General features: G+C 39.6%; 1 non-coding gene across 1 annotated transcript; it reads left to right on the top strand.

Annotated features, from left to right (window-relative positions):
• Positions 1-4,557: 4,557 nt before the first annotated feature.
• Positions 4,558-4,664, top strand: LOC146906128 (small nucleolar RNA R71). Its single transcript, XR_015020768.1, has one exon. It is a non-coding gene; the product is annotated as a small nucleolar RNA R71 (small nucleolar RNA).
• The last annotated feature ends 1,885 nt before the right edge of the window (positions 4,665-6,549 follow it).

Below are 6,549 nucleotides of genomic sequence, written 5' to 3'. Positions count from 1 at the left end.
CTATCCTTAATGCTAAAGTAACCGAGAAAAGTCTTTTCTTCATTTCATATAAGAGTGATGGGAATTTGAGTTAAACATTAAATTAGATATAACAATTAAGCACAAGGGGCTGCAGATGCTTAGGGGCTATCTATCCTCGTAGGGAGTCTTCTCGGATGTAATTGTCCTTTCCCCCTAGATTCAAAATCACCCTAAGTAGTGCTGCAAAATTATTGTTTGTTTCATCTCCGCGTAGGAAGTCTTTTTGGATGTAATTGTCCTTTCCCCCTAGCATTGATGAATTTGTTTCACTTTAGGTTCAAATTAAGGAGTCACCACCACAATTAGGAAGTTAGGGATTGTCCTTTCCCCCACATGTTGGTGCCATTCTCCCGCCCCATTTAACATAAGAATATAACAATTAAGAACAATTTGATTAATTTTCCCACACAAACTTATACTACTTTTACTCTTAAGACTTTAAAGGGTCTAAGTTAACACTAAAGATAGAACGTGTTCCTTAAAATACCTATTCATACATTTACTCAAGGATTGCAACCGGGTGCTTTTCTCATTGGAGAATTTTCACAATAAAACATGATATGGGTATAGCAAGAACATAAGAAACACAAGAAACTATTTTCGTGTACAAGAAGCAACCTAAAGAAGAGACAAAACAAAAATTTTCATGCTATATTTACATTAAAAACAAGCTACTAGTCATGCCTCTTGCTATAAAAACAAAACAAAAGAATAAAGTTCAAGGGAGTTTGGGAACACTACGACTCTAGGCACTTTATTAGGCCCCCCCACACTTAGGGGAAGCATTGTCCTCAATGATTCAAAAGAAAAAGAAATTAAAAGAAGAAGAAGAAGAGGAAGAAGAAGATGAAAGAAGGAGATGAGTAGAAGAATGAGAGAGATAGGGAGAAGAAGAAGGGAAGAGAGGAAGAGGAAAGCTCACATTTGTTTATTGAGGTCCGTAAGGAGGACCTTGAAGTTGGAGGTGTTGCATCATCCGACGGAGCATTTCATTATTTTCATCATTGACACGGTTGCCCCTTTGAACTTCATTGCGAAGGCCGGAGATCTCAACACCTTGCCTTTGTTGCTCGGTGCTCATCCTCTCGATTTCATTGTGAATCCATGTCCATTGTTGATTTTCATGAAGCTCACCGGTTTCATGGCCATGGTGCCCCTCTTCATGGTGCAAGTTAGCACCTTCTCCTTCATCACGGTGCAAGTTAGCACCTTCTCCCTCATCATCACCAAGAACCTGCACATCATTAACATACAACCAATTTTCTTCCACCTCGGTGGTAGTCCGAGATGGGTTAGGCAATAAAAACATGATTGGCACATTTAGCTTAAGTTGGTAATGGAGGGGTGGACGATGTTTGATGAAATTCATAGCAATAAGGGTTTCTATGTTAAGCCTATTATTTCCCTCAATTGGTTTGATCCCCTCATCTTCACCCACTCCAAAACACCTAGCTATATATGTAATGATGCCACCCACCACTATGTCTCCTCTACCGGCCGGTCTAGTACCGACAAAGTCTAGGTGATCAATCAAATAAAAACAGGTATTGAAGGGGTGGTTGTGGAGCATTGCCCATAGCATGAACAACTCATCGGTTCTAGTGTTTCCTAGCTCGGTTCTACCCCAAATAGTGCAAGCCATTACCCTCTAAAGGTACCTAAGTACGGGGTTGTGAATATTGCTTGCTTTGTTCGCCCTAGGGACGTATTTGTTAAGACCGGTGATTTGTTTCCAAAAGGCAGCTGGGTCATAGTTATCCGGTTTAAGGCTGGGATCCCAATGATCATGAATATATCCCTCATTTGCAAAGCCTAAGGCATCACAAAAGTGCTGAAGTGACATGTCATAATCAATATTCATTAACCGGAAAACAACTCTATGGTTAGGGTTATCAAAATTCATCTTATCTTTAGTAAAATCTATTGAGCTCAAGAATTCATAAGTGAAATTTTCATAACCCCTCATAGGTTTCAGCAATTCAGTCCAACCTAACTTTCCTATCAACCTAGAAACATCATCAAGCAGCTCTAGCATATCTAAAGTATGGGAATCAGGATAACGAGAAGGGTGCAGATGTTTAGAGATAAGATTTTTATACCTGTCCCTTTGCTTGTTGTTTTTGAACTGGATCCCATGATTCTTCACTTGGGCTTGCTTCTTTGGGGGAGGTCCTCCTTGAGAGCTTGCTGGTTCTTTACCACTTCTTCTTGAAGCCATTGACCTTTGGTAGAATTGGTTTTGAAGGTTTAGGGTTTGGGAAAATTTTTGGTGGAAAGGATTGGTTTAGGGTTGGGTTGATGTTTAAGGAAGTTTTGTTGGTTTGGATATGGAGATTGGTTAAGGTTTTGTGGTGTTTGGGTTAGGTTTTGAAGGATTAGGGTTTTGGTGAATTGTGGGTTTGGATGGATGAAAGATGTTTTTGATTGGTGGTTTTTGTTTTGGGTGAAGTTTGTGGTTGATTGGTGAAAGAATGGAGTGATTTGGTTAAGAATTGAGGGAGATATGGTGGTTTGAAGGTTTGAAGGTTATGGAGGTTTAGAGAGAAGTTTGAAAGATGAAAGAGGGTTGTGGTTTGTGAATGAGGAAGAAGGAAGAAAAATTTGATGTTATAGGGTGCTAGAAGTCGGGCACGGCCGTGCCACCTATTGGCACGGGCCGTGCCATCATTCTGACTTTGAACCTTCAGTTTTGCTTAAAAATCTGGCACGGCCGTGCCAGTCTTAGCACGGGCCGTGCCAACCTTCTGGTCCAGGGGGCTTCAAAAATTTTCATTTTCTTGAATCTTACTCGGACAATTACCTACAAAACATCCTAGAACAAAGAAAAACAAACAAAACAAAAGCAATTAAATGCGTGGGTTGCCTCCCACGAAGCGCTCTTTTAATGTCATTAGCTTGACGGTTAGAAAGAGTCCTTAGAATGGATCAAAGATATCATATTGTGTGGATGACGCTATAAAACGTTCTTTCACAACATGATCGTTAAGCATGCAACAAGAGTAAAGAGCGGGACCTTTCATAACGTTTTCCAACTCGTATCCTACCATTTTATCACTCACTTGAAAGACTATCCTACCAAGTTTCACATCAATGAGAGCTCCCGCAGTTGCAAGGAAGGGTCTACCTAGGATTATAGGAACGTCATCGTCCTCTTCAATGTCAACGACTACAAAATCAGTGGGGATGTATATCCCCTCTATCTTAACAGGTATGTCCTCGACAAATCCTACAAGTTTCATGGTAGAACGATCAGCTATCTTCAGTTCCATTTCGGTAGGTTTCAATTCTCCTATCCCTATCCTTTTAAGAAGAGACAAAGGCAGCAAACTAACACTAGCTCCTAAGTCACATAAGGCTTTGTTTATGGTTTCATTCCCAATTTCACATGGTATGGCAAAGCTACCTGGATCTCTAAGCTTAGGGGGTGCTTCTTGGATGTTTGCACTAGTTTCCTTAGCCAAGGCTATTGTCTCATTATGCTCTATAGCCCTTTTCTTTGAAAAAATTTCCTTTAAAAACTTGGCATAAAGAGGCATCCTAGACAAAGCTTCAGCAAAGGGAAGTTTAATGCAAATCTTCCTAAGTATGTTAACAAATTTTTCAAATTTACCCTCTAATTTAAGCTTTTCGGGATTTAAGGGGGATGGAGTTTTGTTTTCTTCAAGTGGTTTAGCTTCTTCTATCACAACTTTATCACCTAAGGGCTTGACATTTTCTTTCCCAATGTTTTTAACCTTGGCAAAAGTTTCGCCTAACTTACTACCCCTAAAAGATATGACATTAACTTGGGCTTTGGGGTTGGCTTCGGTTTGACCAGGAAAGACTCCCGGTGTTTGGGAAGATGTAGCCACTTGTTGGGCTATTTGAGCGATTTGAGTTTCAAGCATTTTAGAGTGAGTAGCAATAGAATCAACCTTGGTATTGAGCTTGGAAAGAGAATCATTCAGAAATCCAGTTTGGTTTTTGAGTTCTTGAAGTTGTTTGTTTTGGTTGGCAATAGAGTTTTCCAACAAAATTTCCAAATTGGATTTTTGAGTGAATCTTTGGTTGTTTGCATAACCGGGTGGTGCTACTTGTCCATAGGGATTTTGGTTTTTATAAAAATTTTGATTTTGTCGCATCCCTTGGTTGTATTGAGCATAATTCATTTGCTCAACACCATTAATAGCACTACCTAGTTGGCAATCAACACCAGCATGACCAGCTATACCACATATTTCACAAGAAGAAGTAGATGCAGAGTTGATAGCACTAACATTGAATTTTTCAAGTTTTTCAGTTAGTGTATCAATTTTAGAAGCAAGGTGATCATAGTTAGAGACTTCGTGTATACCTGCCTCCTTTTTGGAGGGTGAAGAACTAGAGATGGCTCTCTCGTCGGTCCATTTGTAATGATTCTGAGCCATGTCTTCAATTAGGGCATACGCTTCCGTGTAGTTCTTGTTCATAAGTGCTCCACCTGCAGCTGCATCAACAGACATCTTAGTGGTATAAGACAAGCCATTATAAAAAGTGTGGACTATAAGCCACTTCTCTAGGCCATGGTGGGGACAAAGTCTTAGCATTTCTTTGAAACGCTCCCACGCCTCATAGAGAGATTCCCCATCTTTTTGATTGAACCGTGTGATTTGGTCTCTAAGTTTAGCGGTTTTAGATGGTGGAAAGAAACGGGCAAGGAATGCTTGCCTCATCTGATCCCATGAAGTAATGGAACCGACTTCGAGGGAATGGAACCAAGCGCTAGCTCTATCCCTTAAGGAAAAGGGAAAGAGATGAAGTCTTACGGCTTCTTGGTTCTCCTTCATGGTTCCACTAATTCGTAGGAAAACAGAGATGTGAAGATTGGGATCCTCAGTGGGGGATCCCGAGAATTGGTTTTGCTGCACCAAGTTAAGTAGGGCAGGCTTGATTTCAAAGTTGTCATCCTCAACCGTTGGGTACACAATAACAGCTTGTGGCTCAGCCGTAGACGGCGTTGCATACTCTTTGAGAGTGCGATTGGCCATGTCGGTGTTATTTTGTGCTGCTCTCCTCCTTCTATGTAAGAACCTTTCGATCTCGGGTATGAATACCTCTTGATTTCTAGTTCTTCGCATACAAGGTTGAGAACCCAAGAAGTTAACGATAACAGAAAAAAAGTTAAAAATAAAAAGAAAAAGAGGAAGAAGAAGAGAGAATTCTAATCACTAAGAAAAAGCTAATTAAATTAGTTAACTCCCCGGCAACGGCGCCAAAAACTTGATAGGGCCAAACCGCAAGTGCACGGCCTATCGAAGTAATAGTAGTAAGTAAGAGTATCGTTCCGCTAGGGAGTTGGTCAATCTAATTAACTTTTAGATATTGATTAGAGGAGAAAGAATTAAGAAGTTGGAGAGTGCAGTTTTTGAAAGTAAATAACAATGATAATAAAAAGCCTCGGGATCATTGGTTCATCATAATAACGAATCTTTTCACAAGCAAGCCTTAAACTTATAATTAAGCGTTAATCCTAATTACTAAGGACAAGTTTCTCTTTAGCATATCACAGCTCCTCTCGAAGTCAGTGAGTGTATCCCTCCAACAACCACACCTATTCTCATGGGTGATTGCCTTTGGGACCCTTGAAGATCGAAACTTTATGTGTCCCAAGGTTTGCTAGACTATTCTCATGTTTCGCAAACCTTGTCTAAATTCACTTGATCGGATATCAAAGCTCCGCGTTCGCTTTATGAATTGATATCTGTGATGATGAATTAACCATTATCAAACCCTCCGCGTTCGCTTCCACAGTTTGATAATAATTAATTCATGTTAAAACGGTGAATTTAGATTAGGAATTAGGGTAACAATTAATTAAGGTTTAAGACTTGGCTTGATCCGGATTACGTCATTAGACTTATCCAACGATCCCAAGACAAAGAAGTCTACTCACTCATGTTCATCGTAGACATGGGGGAAGAAGAGAGAATGCGATAAAAGTAAATTGCAAAGGAAGTAAAAGGAAATAAAGACTTTATTGAAATAGCAATTGAAATAAACAAAGTAAAACGTGATTGTTTATGGTGGAGAGCTACTCTATTTATAGCTTTACAATCGACTTAGAAACTAAGCAACTAAAAGGGTAAAACAGTAAAGCTGCAACAGGGTAACTTGGGCCCGAAGAAAAAGCAGCAAAAGAGGCTCTGGGAGGTGGCACGGCCGTGCCACATGTTGGCACTGGCCGTGCCAAGCTTCTGACTTGGTGGGAACATATTTTTGTCCCGTATCTTCGTATTCTTGCGCTGTATTTGCTCCAGTCCTCTATCTTTTGCTCCAAGACACCTTCCACCATATATTTATTCCTAAAATAAAATAAAACACAATTTGAAGTAAAATATTCTAAACTAAAATAAAATGCAATAAAATAAAATCAAATCTAAAATAAAACTAAACTAAATAAGGCAATAATTAATACTATCTATGACTCATCATCTCCTATCCCATAGCATCTTGCATATTCACTTTGCATACTTCTCTTTTTCCTTTTTTTCTATATTTCATGGGTAAGCA

This window comes from Medicago sativa, chromosome 7, assembly GCF_051527215.1.
Source record: "Medicago sativa cultivar Bolivia chromosome 7, Bolivia_mono, whole genome shotgun sequence".
NCBI lineage: Eukaryota > Viridiplantae > Streptophyta > Magnoliopsida > Fabales > Fabaceae > Medicago > Medicago sativa.
The sequence above is the reverse complement of the archived record's forward strand: the minus strand, read 5'-3'. Positions and strand labels throughout refer to the sequence as shown.